Below are 15,012 nucleotides of genomic sequence, written 5' to 3'. Positions count from 1 at the left end.
CACTTTGGAAAATAGTACCTTAAAAGTTAAACATAAGGGGCTTCCCTGGTGGCGCAGTGGTTGAGAGTCCGCCTGCCGATGCAGGGGACACGGGTTCGTGCCCCGGTCTGGGAAGATCCCACATGCCGCGGAGCGGCTGGGCCCGTGAGCCCTGGCCACTGAGCCTGCGCGTCCGGAGCCTGTGCTCCGCAACGGGAGAGGCCACAACGGTGAGAGGCCCGCATGCCGCAAAAAAAAAAAAAAAAAAAAAAGTTAAACATAGGGTTACCATGTGATCCAAGAATTCCTAGGTATATGCTCAAGAGAAATGAAGACATATGTCCATATAAAAAACTGGTACACAAATGTTCACAATATCCAAAAAGTGGAAATAACCCAGTGTCCATCAGCTGATAAATGGATAAATAAAATGTGGTATATCTATACAATGGAATATAAAAAGAAATGAAGTACTAATGCATGCAATAACATGGATGAACCTTGCAAACATGCTAAGTGAAAAAGCCAGATCACATATGATTCCATTTATATAAAATGTCCAGAATAGGAAAATCTATATATAGAGAGAGTAGATTAGTGGTTGTCTAGGGCTGGGAAGATGCAAGAATTGGGAGTAATGGCTAAGGCATGTGGACTTTCTTTTTGAGATAATGAAAATATTCTAAAATTGGTGATTGCACAACTCTGTGAATACACTGAAAGCCATTGCATTGCACACTTTTAATGGGTGAATTATATAGTGTATGAATTTATCTCAATAAAGCTGTTTTTAAAAGTTATCAGAAAGTCTGATCAGTCATGTCACTCCTATGCTCAAACATCGTGTAACAGGATGTGGAGAGGATCTTAGCTGCATCTGCTTGGGTTTAGATCACCCACAGTGAAAATATGATGTGCTGGTGGAATGGGCCAACTCTAAACGAGGGGAAGGAACTTTTGAGCCAGGGGAGGAAAGGAGGGCTGGAAAAGTCACCAAGGCTAGGCCAGCTGCCTCCGCATAGGCTTGTATTTCATGGAGAGCCAAGCTTTGGGACAGTTCAAGGAGATGTTTTCATTAGAGATGTTGATCAACAAGGAAGCTGTGGTAAACAGACTCTAAGGTGGCCCCCATAATCCTCACCTCCCAATGTCTATGGGCTTGTGTGATCCCCTTCCCTGAGTGTGAACAGGACCTGACTTGCTTCTAACCAGCAGAATAAGGCAAAGATTTTAGGTTGTATGTGATTACGTTACATAAGTTGTAAACCATCTAGCTAGGAGACTCTCTCTTGCTGGCTTTGAGGATATAAACAGCCATGTTGTGAGCTGCCCTGTGGAGAAGATCAGCCAGCAAGGATCTGAGAGTAACCTGCAGCCAATAGCCAGCAAGAAACTGGGGCCCTCAGTCCAGCAGCCTGCAAGGAACAGAATGGTGCCAATAATCATGTGCGCTCAGAAGCAGATCCTTACCCTGTCAAGCCTCAGATGAGACTGCAGCGCCTGCCAACATGTTGATTATATCCTTGTGAGACCCTGAAGCAGAGGACCCAGCTAAGCTGTGCCAGACTCCTGACGCACAGAAACGTTGACTGACTAAGCCACTGCCCAGCAAGCAAAGAGGATGCCCTCCTGGTGGAACACAGGAAGTCCCTGGAACAAGGTGGTGGCTCAACTGCTAATGATTTCACTGGCGGTGACCTGGGTGGTGATATTTATCCCCGTGGAGGAGGATACTGTGGTTGGTGCTATGAGGCCAGTGTTTGAAAAACATGGGGAGGATAATGCCTACAGAGACAGAGGAAGTTAGATGGCTGGTTAAAGCTATGTTTTATTACAGAAGGATGATGAGAGACCAAGAGCTGTTCAGGAGCGGTTAATGGCTAAGTGTGAGAGCTAGAGAGCTCTGGAGGTAGCTTACAAAGAGGCTCTCATCACCTATGCAGTGGAAGGACAGACACATTGAGTGGCAGGCTGAAAACCTGACTATTAGAGTCTAGAGCTCCAGAGATATTTGCTCAGCCAAGACAAATCTGTTTGGTGAAGGTCAGAGCCCTGGTGGGGAAAACCTAGGACTCTAAATAATGGAATGGAGACATCTGGATGGATGTTCCTGGGGATGTTGACTCTGCAGCATAAACCCCAAGCTCCTCCGGGCTTGCACACTTTACTTTATTAAGAACCGGAGCTACCACTGTGCTGGCAGGTGCTACAGAAGCCCTTCCCCACAGACAACAGGTGTCCCTACCAGCAGTGCTGCCCCTACCTCCTCTCCAGGTGGCCGGGCTGGTAACTAGGGTTAAATCTCAGCATAACCTGGCTGTTTATGCCCAGGGCCTGATAAGGAAAAAAATAGGCTATATACCTGAAGAATGGAAGAATTAGCCAGCATGTACTGGCAGAAGCCAGGGGAGTACCCCTGGGGTTGAATTTTGAGGGTGCTTGATCAAGGAAGCTGGAATGTAAGACTAGATAAGCAAGAATTCATTGACTTGGGGATACTTTCTCAGGACATGGGATCTAACACCCTAGCAAGGACTCCAGCTACTGGAGTGGCTCTTAGAAGCCTGGAAAGAAGCAATGGCCAATTCTCAGTGAAGTGAAAATACCTAATTGCCCTGGAAGATGGTAGACAAAGTGGCCATGCTGAAATGGTCATACAATCAATCTTCATTATTCATGTTTCCATATTTGTGAATTAGCCTAGTGCTAAAACTTATTTGCAATCCAAAAATCCACATTCCCAGCACTGTCAAGGTCATTCACAGACAGGCAAAAATTTGAGTCACCGAATGTGTGTCCAGGCAGAGGTCAAATGAGGTGACACTCTTGTTTAGCTCTCACACTGTAAACAACTGTCTTTTTCATGATCTATTTAGTGCCACGTTTTTCACATTTTTGTACTTTTTCTTGGTGATTTTGCTGTTTAAAATGGCCCCCAGGCATACTGCCGAAGTGCTGTCCAGGGTTCTAAGCACATCTCAGTAAGATGTGCCTTACTGAGAAAGTGCATGTGTTAGATGAACTTGGTTCAGGCATGAGTTACAGAGCTGCTGGTCGTGAGTTCCGTGTGAAAAGATCACCAGTATGTATCACGTAAGGTGTCTTTAAACAGAAACACACATAAAACAAGGGTATGTATTGATTGGTTGGCAAAAATGTTGTGACCAGTGACTCAAAAGAACCTAACCCTGTATTTCCCCTAGGAGCAATGGTTCAGTATTCACTAACTTCGTGTTCTCAGTGACTTTATAGGGCATAATTCCTGAGAATAATGAGTCAACTCTACCTCTCATCGGTAGAGTCTAACTAGTAACCCTTCTGGCAAGGAATGCTGGGAAATGTAGTTCTCCTAAGCGTCCAGACCTTGAGATACATGGGAGGGTATAGAAGAAACAGGGAATGGTTCTAAGTTGCTACAGACAAGCCAGTACAAATATGTTAAACCGTTAAACATTCAAGAAATGTTAATGGTTGCCCCAAGGTTTACAATATATATCTTTAGTTAATCAGATCCTATCTTCAAATAATATCATTTCTCGTGGAGTGTAAGGACCTTATTACCCTGAGGAAACATGTAATGATGGGAGGAAGTAGCACCTGTTCCCAGGGCTGAAGGGACAAAGGAAAGTAAGAGTTCTGATCACCAATTCCACTGTGTGGGAGGGGGCATGGTTTTCCCCACACCAACTGGCAATTCTCCAACACCATCTGGGTGTCCTACAGTTCAACTCAATTCTGATTCTGTCTATCCAGAGACAGCATCAAATTCCACAGGTTAAGGGCTCAGTCCCACAGGAATGTCTCTGACTTCAGCCACCAATCGAAAGTCCAGGTTGTTACCTGCTTCTGACCACTGGCTATAAATCAGAGTTTCCCACAACCCCCTCCCTGGGCTTGATTAATTTGCTAGAGTGGCTCACAAGAACTCAGGAAACTGGGTTACTCAAGAGATTACCAGCTTATTTTGAAAGATATTAAAGGAGAGGGATCAATATACAGCTGAAGAGATTCAGAGGGCAAGGTTCTGAGCAATGGAATTTCTGTCCTCATGGAGTTTCAGGCCTGGCACGGTGGCACATGGAAACTTTCTAGTTTACCAACCTGGAAGCTCCTTGAACCCCATCCTTTTGGGTTTTTATGGAGTCTTCATTACATCAGCACCATGGATTAGATCATTGGCCATTGGTGATTGATTCAGCCTCCAGCCCTTCTTTCTTCCCCAGAGGTCTTGCGGGTGGCACTAAAAGTTCCAACCCCCTATTCATTGGTTCCCCTGGCAATCAGCTCCCCCGATGTTTGGGGGATTCCCAAAAGTCACCTCATTAACACACCAGTTGAAAGGGGCTCATTGTGATAACATGATACCCATTTCATCGTTATGGCTCTGAAGCATTTTTTCCCCCCAGGAACTGGGGACGCGATACCACATATTTTAACAAAAGATGCTGCTCTTGCTCTAATTGCTTAGGAAATTCTAGGGTTTGGGGAGCTGTGAGCCAGGAACCATGAATGAAGACCAAATATATATAAAAAATATATATTTGGTCATCTGAATGACCAAATATATATTTCTTATAAATCACCTAACACAGAATGATTCTAGGTTATCAGAACCTAAAAGTTCAGGAAAAAAAAAAGCCCAGTGAAGCTGATCCACAGAATCATGAGGAACTGAACTGGTTATTGTTCTAAAGCACTAAGTTTTGGGATGGTTTGTTAGGTTGCAATAGATAACTGATACAAATATCTTCACACTCTGTGAACATTCTGAGAGGTCAATCTGCATATCTCTTCTCAAAGCCCTCTTGTGACCGTCTTCCAGTCCTTTTCTTTCCAAATCCCTGACCATCTACCCAGACAATTAGCCATTGCCCTGCCCATGAATCTATATATACCTGCACCTCTGGTCATCTTTCAGTCAACAAAAATGGACAACCAAATGCATTGCCCACTGGGAGGATTTCTCTTTACACCATCTCTTGCACGGGGCTGAGATTTTTTCAGCAGTCATTTCTAGTAGGTGCTAGCACAGGTGGAGGTTGAGGCTCTAAGTTTAGACTGAGGTAGAGGAGGCCATACAGCAGGAGTAGGTGTTACGGGTATAGAGTCACATATGCACACAAGGTATGAATAGTACCTCCTGGACATTCTCGAATCCAATCTCGTATACCATTTCTACTTGATGATTGCTGCTGCCCAAACTTTTGGCTCAGTGGGTCAGATAATGTCCAGTTCTTCAAGGGCAGCTCGGTCACATGGTGACTCAGTGCTCCAGTATTAGGAAATGGAGATATAAAAAAAATGTTTAATGCAGATAATAAATAATAGTACCCACCTTACAGAGTTGTTCTGAGGACTCAAGGAAATAATGCATGAATAGTGCTTGATATATTGTCTGGCACCTAATGTTCAACAAATGTTTAGTAAGTGTTTAATGAATGGCAGCCGTCATTGATTGGTACATCCATAGTAGTATAGTAGGAGCTTCCCATGTAGGTCTGATGAAAATTAATGTGCCAAACATGTCACATTTTGGCATACCATTTATGTCTCATTGAAATATAATATAGTAGCACCCTAGTTCTAGACATCAGTCTTTACACTTAGTGACTGTAAGTCAGTGGTAGATTCAGACCCATTTTCCCTGTGTTCCAAAGTCAGATTTCTAGGTGGATCAGTCTGAGGGCTGGCCCCAGACCCTGGTGAAGTCCCCAAGGCCATCTACCCTGGGAGCCAATTGGCTGACTTTCCCTTGGTACAAACCTCAACCTCTTCAGCAATCTTCTCTATGAAAAAGCCTTTTCAACTTTGGCGTTTCTGTAACAGACACTCCAGAAATATTCATTGAATTGAGTTCTACTGCCTCCCCATGGCCATGGGGTAAAATCCAAATTTCTTAGCTTGAAATAAAATATACCTGAACATCTGGCTCCCTATCCACCCTCATCTCCTAATTGCTAGCATTCATAAAGCATTTACAATGTTTCAACTCATTAAATACATGATCTCATTCAATAAACATAGATATCTATAGCTATTCAATATAGAGGCCATTATGTATGTTATTATGTAATGTAAGATCATATGTCATATATACATGTGTATATTTTAAGTAGTCTCACACAACATATGTTCTTTTGTAAGTTGCTTTCCTACACTCAACAATATGTCATGGATATTTCTCCGTGCCTTAAAGGTTTTATGCATTTATATCATCATTTTAGATGATTCCCTACAATAGCATTGTAGGAATGTATCAGATTTACTGATGGACATTATAAGGGCTTACAACTTTCCGATATTATAATCAACACCGGGATGAATAAATTTGTATATCTTCTGTTATTTGTTAGACTACCTTGTTAGGTTAAATTCTTAAAAATAGTACCACTGGGCTTCCCTGGTGGCGCAGTGGTTGTGAGTCTGCCTGCCGATGCAGGGGACACGGGTTCGTGCCCCTGTCCGGGAAGATCCCACATGCCGCGGAGCGGCTGGGCCCGTGAGCCATGGCCACTGAGCCTGCGCGTCCGGAGCCTGTGCTCCACAACGGCAGAGGCCGCAGCAGTGAGAGGCCCGCGTACCGCAAAAAAAAAAAAAAAAGTAGTACCACTGTGTCGAAGGGAATATGCATTTAACTTTTTGAAGCATGGTACCAATCTACCTTCCAGAGATGTTATACCGACTTATAAACCCAACATCAGGTGTGAGTGTCCAATTTTCCCTCACCCTCATCAATGCTGGGTATTGCCAACTGAATAAATAGAAAAACGGTCTCTTGTTATTGCTTTGATTGCTTTCTGCAGAGATAAAGTATCTTTACCATGTACTTATTAGCCTTGAGTATTTCTTCTGGGAATTGCTTCTTTAGGTCCTTTCCCTTTTTAGAATTGGACCATTCATCTTTTCCTTATTAATTTTAAAAAGCTCTTGCACTGGGACTTCCCTGGTGGCACAGTGGTTAAGAATCCACCTGCAAATGCAGGGGACATGGGTTCGAGCTCTGGTCCAGGAAGATCCCACATACCGCAGAGCAACTAAGCCCTTGTACCACAACTACTGAGCCCGCGAGCCACACTACTGAAGCCCACGCGCCTAGAGCCCACGCTCCACAACAAGAGAAGTCGCCGCAGTGAGAAGCCAGCGCACCACAACAAAGAGTAGCCCCTGCTCGTTGCAACTAGAGAAAGGCTGCGTGCAGCGGCGAAGACCCAACACAGCCAAAAATAAATAAAAATAAATAAATTTATAAAGAAAAAAAGCTCTTGTACTATATGTTGCAAAGTGTTGTTTTTGTTTTGTTGTTTTGCTTTTACTGAACATATTTTACATTGTATATAGTCAAACCTATTTTTTCCCTTAGGATTTTTTCTATTTGGTCTTATCCTTAAGAAGATCTTCCCCGCTGCAAAAGCAAATAATCCATCACCATTTTTTCCTAATTAGTTTTTTTCATGGTTTCATTCTTCTACAATTAACTATTTAATTCACCTGAATTTTGCTTCATGGTCTTTTTTAAAAAAATATTTATGTGTTTATTTATTTATTTGGCTGTGCCAGGTCTTAGTTGCGGTACACGGGATCTTTGTTGCTACATGCAGGATTCTTTAGTTGTGGCATACGGGATCTTTTAGTTGTAGCACGTGGGATCTAGTTCCCTGACCAGGGATCAAACTCCGGCCCCCTGCATTGGGAGCGTGGAGTCTTAGCCACTGGACCACCAGGAAGTCCCTGCTTCATGGTCTTGCCCCCTCTTCACTTAGCTGGGCCTCCTCCCTCCAGCAGGATATAGGTTCTCAAGGGAACTCAAAACTGGACACAGGCCTTAAAGCTGAGGTCTCTATTTACAGGATGTGTCCACTGGCTCCAGCCAATGAATGCAGTTTATATCCAATGCAGAACCAGCAGCATTTCAATGGTTTTTCACAGTGCACCAGGGCTGGCAAAGGCTCTTGACAATGTAATCCTTTTCAGAGACAGTAGGAAGGCGTGGTGTCCTGGAATCAAGGTCAGGCCACCTGAGTTCTGCCAGCCAGAGCCTGAGAGAGTGGTCATCTTAGTGCCCAGGACAAAGGTAGAGGATACCCTGACCTGGGACCTCTGGCCTCCTAGAGTTCTCAGGGTTACCAGACCCTGTCGCTGGCTCTCTCGGGGGGATCAATGAGGCCCCAGCTATCCACACAGAGCCCCCAGGAAGGATGCCATTAAATTCTTTCCATCTGGGCTTAGACCATTATATCCAGATAGCAACTGACACTTTATAAAGGGAAACATTTCCACAAGGAAAACTGTAAGCAGAGAGGCGCTGGGCTTACCTTCAGTGGAAGCCTCCAGTCCTTACAGGGACTACAGCTGGTCATCCCCTGACCGCAGTTGGACGTGGGGCCTTTCAACAGAGCATGGTGACAGGAGGTCCCTGGAGCCCCATTCTGGGGAAAGAGGGACCATGCAGTGGAGGGAAAGAAGGGAACTAGCAGTTTAGTTACTGAACACCAATAACATTCCCATTTCGCCACCAGCCTGGCCAGGGTCCAGCAGGGAGGAAGGAGTGCATGAGGTCCCAGTGAGGGGATGCAGTTGTGCTGAAAGGGCAGAAAGGAAGTGGAATGAAGCCAGCAGTCGGCCCCTGCTTTCCCTCCCAAGGATGAGACGCCCAAGACAGGAATCCCTTTGCCCGGCTGAATTAGCACCAGCACCTGTGAGGTTCAGAAAGCCTCAGCTCCCACCCCCGGAGACTCAGTGATCACAGTGAGAGGATAACCCTCAAAGGGAATGGTGTGAGGCCTCCGAGGAAATTCAGATGCAAAAGTCCAGCCTCAGAGCCCAGATCTCCAAAATGAAAGGTGGCTTTTGATTCTCACATTAATATTTGGAGAAGTAAATGGAGAGAGTGAAGGAGCTGAGGGGTAAAACAAAAATACAACAGAAAGCCCCTGAAAATCGCTCCAGGGACCCAGATGTGTGATGAATGGAACGTCTGGCAGAGATAGGCTAGTTAAAATAACAGTCACACAAAAGCAATTCTTTTGCCAAAGACGTGTTCTTCCAAGTTATAGATTCCTCAGTTCCAACAAAATTCTGTCAGAAACATGTCTCCTGATAATATCTGTTACAGCCCTGAAGTGGAGGGAAGTGGGCAGACAGAAAGAGGAAGGATGTTCCCATGGCCTAGGCTCTAGAGAAAATAGCTTAGAGTCAGCCACATTCAGCCTAAAGAAGCCCAAAGAGACGGCTGGAGGGAGCCGGGAATGCTGTGGTCCTTGGGGTAGAACAGAGAGCCGAGGGGCCAACTCCGAGAGGCACTTTTGGAGCTCAGGATAAGGAAGGACTTTCTATCATGGAAAGCGGTCAAAGCAGAGTCCCCTCGGAGGCAGCCAGTTCCCACAAGCAAGTAGAAACTGGAGATTAGTTACAAGGACTAGGCTAGGGAGTCCTAGTACTGGGAGGCGGGGAGTAGATGGCCTGGGAGGGCCCTTCCCACTCTTAGGAGAGTGCAAGTGTCTTGAGCACCCTGGGGAAGGGGGCAGAATTCAAAATGACTTATCCTCTGATTTGCCCTTTTTTTTTTGGCCGTGCCACGTGGCATGCGAGATCTTAGTTCCCTGACCAGGGATCAAACCCGTGCCCCGTGCAGTGGAAGCGTGGAGTCCTAACCACTGGACAGCCAGGGAATTTCCCCTGATTTGCACAGTTTAAGGAAAATACACACACACACACACACACACACACACACACACACACACACACACACACACACACACACACACACACACACACGGCACCTGAGGGAGCTGCAAGCAAACTTGCATTATCCATTCTAGCTCACAGGCCCGGGCTATGCACAGCCACTAGTGGGGTCCAGGGGAGCCCAGGGAAGGACAACAGGACAAATCTTGCATCAGGACACAAAGAAGAGGGCCCAAGGGCTGATCAGAGTGCCAAGGCTGAGGCCAAAAGGGGTGAAGACATGCTTTGAGTGCGGGGACCTCGCTGCCTCCACAGCAAAGCGAGATGGGCTTGTCTACGTAGCCTAAGGGGGTAGCAGCGACATCTAGCTAGCTGCCCTGAAGGGTCATGTCCATAGCCCCTAGAAGCCCAGCCAGACTGTCCTAAAGGCCAAGCTCCTTTAGGGAAGACGCAGGAACAAGAGAAGCCCTAGTAAGCAACCTCTTTGACAGATGACGGGCGGGGCACCTGTTTGCTGCCTGAGTTGGAAACAGACACAGCTCTGTCCCTGCAGACTCAGGCAGGTTACCCTGCGGGTGACTGCATTATAATCCACCGTTAATTTAAACATATACCTCCTCCCACTGCCACTTTAGAATAATAGCACATTCTTGACCAATGAAAGCTAGAGCAGCAAGCTTTATTGTCCATCTTCCGTCAAGCACAGCAATCACCCAGTGAGGGCTCCACCGCACTACCCCAAGTTGATAACGTTCCGCAACATCAGTTTCCTTTGAGGTGGCCTCTTTCTGCCATTTACTTTGTGTTCTGAAGTTTGGAGTCCCACTTGCTGACAAAAGTTATGCAAGCTAGGCCTGCCTTGCAGAACAAAAGGAAAACATCACAGAGATATTTAATTATGAGTCACTGAGGCTTGAGGGGTTTTCAAGGAAATGGTCCGGGGATTGGTTGGTGGTTGCTAACACTGAAAGGACATCACGGACATCCGTGCAGCCAGGTGGGGATAATTATGAACTATGATGGGAAGAAAGCAATGCGAGCACAGATCATGACTTAGGACAAATGAAGAGCCAGCTACTGCCAATGGCCTTTGCCAGCAAAGCAGCTCAATGCAGTCTACACCACATCTGCTCCAATTCAGTTTATCTGCTTCAGGTGCTGTTCTCATTGCCAGGACCGCATCCCCTTGGGATCGTTCCTCTAACCCTGCCTGAGAGGCTCGCCCCTGATTCTTGATGTTGGGTGACTTTTCCAGCCTCAGGGAAAAAGCAAACCTACAGAAGCCACTGCCTCACAACTTACCTGAGCCATGAGTGCAGCTCCAACGTTTTACAGACAAACTGGGGCTGAAGAGTGTATCAGGCAAAGGTATGGCTAGAAGCCAGACCTCCAGATTCACGCAAGTCGATGCACTTTCTCCATCATGCTCTTAGTACCTGCAGAGTCCCGCAGGCTGCCAGCTAGCAATGAAGCCAGTTCCTACGTGGACCTCTTACACCACGCACCATCGCACTGCCTGCTCGACCGTAAAGGTGAGAACCTGTTCTACAGCAAGGAGCAAGTCAGCTCTATCAGCACAGGAGCTAAATTTAATCCTGGCCCGCCTCCCAGCCACACTGCCCTGCTTGACCCTCCCAGAATATCTGCTTTTGCTCATTCATTCAATCCTGCCTGTGCGCCTGCTGCGATGCCAGGCACTGTGGGCTAAGGATATACAGGTGAGGGAGACAGTCCAGGATCCCTGCTGTTATGGAGCTTGCAGGCTAGAGGGAGAAACATTAATTGAATAATCTAATCAATACACAGCTACCAATTTTTCAGAGCAATGAATTACGCTGTAGGGCTGGAGGAACACAGCTCAACAAAGGGCTCTGTTAAAGGGGCCTGACCTAGAAGGGCTGCTGCAGGGCTCCCTGCCGGAGGGAGGCCTGAGCTATTAATAAAATCTGGGGAGGAGGAGTTAACTGGCTTCTCGGGAGAAGACGTCATACCGAACAGAAGTTCGTGGGCCAAACAAACCAAAAGGTCGAAGTTTGGAGCAGAGAAACGTTTATTTTAGCGCCAAGCAAGGAGGACGGTGGCAGAACTGGGGGTGAAGGCTGCAGGGTGTGTGACTTTCTTCTGACTGGTTGGTGATAACAGGGTAGTGCTCCAGGACTCTGGTGCTCCGCCTGAATAACTCCACCTGGGGGGGCCTTAGTTCCCGCAGAACTCAAAGGTATATTGTTATGTATATATCCCTTGAGGAGGGACCAGGCGCTGCCCGTAGCTGACTACAGTTTCTTGACTGCTCCTCCTGTTTCTGCAATCCTTCCCTTTTCTGATTAGCAACTGTTTGAATCTGCGCTTTGGTACTCAGGGAAGGTTTAGGAGGCTGAAACCTTCCTCCTGAAAACAATATATGGGGGACATGGAAAGGCTTCCGTACCCAGGAGGGCGCCACAGGGTCTTGCTCAGTTTCAGAGAGCTGGAGGCAGGAGACAGGGCGTGTGCACCTCCAAGCTCTGTGGTGGGAGTGAACAAGGCACATTCGATGGAGCCAGAGGGTACTTCGGCAGGAAAATGCGGAAAGGGTTCACCAGCGATCCTGGCTGCAGACTTCGGCCCCCTGACAATCCAGTCTCTACCCCACATGGTAAAGGTCAGAGACAGATCTGCTGCTTTCTCGTCTTTGCAGCAGCACGGTGGCACAAGAGCTTCTTAGGAAATCCTAACCTTTCAAAAACAGTGGTTAACAGAAACTATGACACCGGAGGATGTTTGTTAGAGCCTGTGAAACTCAGGGGGCCAGAAGAGGTAAATCCGGAGGAAGACCACAGCACATCTGCTCTAGCAGCATTTTTATTTACAAACAGCAATTTCCATTGACTTTATACCATAAAAAAGCCATTTACAAGCAAGAAACAAGAATTCAGAACAAAAGTAAGCAGCACTGAAGTATTCATGTCACAAATCTAAAACAAAATGAATACAAGAGTAAAATATCATTTGAATAAATAGTCTTAAATTCATGCTATAAAATAATCCTTAATGGCAAGTTACTAGTTGATACAGCATCCGCTTAGCTAGCTTCATTTACTTCATATGGTGATGAAGTGTGGAGTTGTGAGGTTACCAGTTTATATTGCAAGATAATGACACTGTGTTAAGTCATTCAAATTGCTCAACCATTTATAACGGAAAAAAATGTTAGCCCTACTAATAAAAGTGGTGAGAGAGATGGTTTTCACATTAGGAAAATGGTCATTCTCGAAGAAACCAGGTAAGTTTACCTCTTACTATACTCAGGGCAGCAACCAAAGGCTTGGGCAGCAAGTCCAAAGGTTGAATTCACAGCATACTTGTCACTGAGGGGCAGCAAGAGGTCTGTTTACTGAATCTGCTGCAAGGCTAACTCCAGGACTTGATAGAGAACTACACCAGCCCTGTCTGTGCCAGACCCAAGGGGAACCAGAGAGAAAAGGTTCTCTTGTGGGCCGAGAAGTCAAGCACTGGGCAGAAACAGTGGAAACACTCTGGCACTTACTGAAGAGACGTATGTGACGAGTGACAACCATTACAAATTTCGAACAATGTGAATGACTCTTCTGAACTTTCAGTTCAGTTGCACTGAGTAATATGAAACCTATGATTTATGAACTAGATAGTTTCATATAAAGAATTTACATAATTCCCCAATACTTTCATATATAAAATTTAATAAATAACCCTGACCAGTCTAGAAGCACCATTCAAGGGGCATGTGCCCTTGGAAAATAGTTTAGGTGTTGCATATTTGAGTCCCTTTCAGTGGAGGCTTCACAGGAAACCATTACAGAATTTAACAATAACGACGACGACGACAACAAAAAAAATCACAGTCACTAATGGAAAACATTGTTAAAATAAAATACATTGATTTCTTTAAAGTAAAGCTCATTCACATAGATGATGCCCTCCCAGCCCTTGTTTTGTGTTCCTGCAAATTCTTCCTAGAGTCTAGGCTGTAAAAACAAAAGTAAAAACAAAACCACACACAAAAATATGCAGGCCTATGGTCTGGGCTAGGGGAAAAACAAAGACTTGTTATAACTGCTATCATTAGAAAAGACATCTACTCATGCTCTGGAAGATTTAGAAGTTATCAATTTAGTTCTACAGTATATTCTGCTTAACAGTGAACCGACAGTATCCTTTCTGCTGTTAAAAAAAAAAAAAGAAAGAAAGAACAAACAAAAAACAAAACTGCCAAGGCAGAGCCAATTGGGAGGCTTTCCACTGACCCCAAAATTAACTTGACTTCATATACTGTATTTACAAATATAATTTCTAAATGTATTTACAGCTTTAGTAGAAATTAGAGGGTAGAGAACTGATTAGAATGAAAATAACTGTTTAAAACCACACACATTAGTAAAAGTATAAAATTCTTTGTTTTCACAGTTTGTAATAACAGGTTAAACACCTATAGAAAAGGACGCTGTCACTGTCTTCACATTGTCTACGTATTTGAGAAGGTAGCTCAAGAAGAGACTCAATTATGAACAAACCTATATGAATTCAGGATATATTTTACTGTAAAAGATTTCTTCACATATCACTTTTATCTTAATTGATTTTTGCATTTGTTATAAATGAAACATCTAACCTAAAACTGTACAGAAATAGGGACTTTGCTTTCCAAAAAGAGTCGCTCTAAGGAGTTACACAGCGGACTTCGTCTGCAGAGACGTGAAGTGAACTTCGGGGAGAGAATGTTTCTGTTCTGTGGTCACGTTAATCCTCCTGGCACATCCTCATGTGACAAGGCACAATTAATTGCTGCTGCCCGATGTGAACGGAGTTAATCTTTCACTCGCCCTGCACACTGAGAAGCACGGCAGGCAGTGCGCGCGCTCAGAGAGGCCACGCAGCTCTGTGCTGGCCCGCGTGCGGCCTCCCTCGAAGCCCTGTGGGACCTTACAGTACTGGGTTATGGCTTGAGAATTCATTCTTAACACTGCTAGCAGTGGAAGGGTAAAGTGTTAGCAACATGAATGGGAGCAAGTGGAACTTGCAAAATGTGGAATCATGATTATTAGAGAGAAACGCAATCAATTTTCTGCCCCTTAACAGTCCCATTACAACGTCTGAACCTGAACTGTACAATCAAAGCAATGTATATTTTTGTCAAAGACAATTTTGGATAAGTCACTCTTTGGTAAACTCAAACCAGTTAAACAAATTTACAAATACAAAGAATTCCATGTAAATAAGGTTAAGACGGACACGGTGACAAGAACCAGGACATTCAAGGCGCTTGCCCCAAGTGCCGCCCCTCCTCACTTGTCTCGTTTATCACAGGATGCTCTGGAGACCTCTCAGAAGGCC

This window comes from Stenella coeruleoalba, assembly GCF_951394435.1.
Source record: "Stenella coeruleoalba genome assembly, chromosome: 7".
NCBI classification, from domain to species: Eukaryota; Metazoa; Chordata; class Mammalia; order Artiodactyla; family Delphinidae; genus Stenella; species Stenella coeruleoalba.
This window is presented reverse-complemented; position numbering follows the sequence as displayed.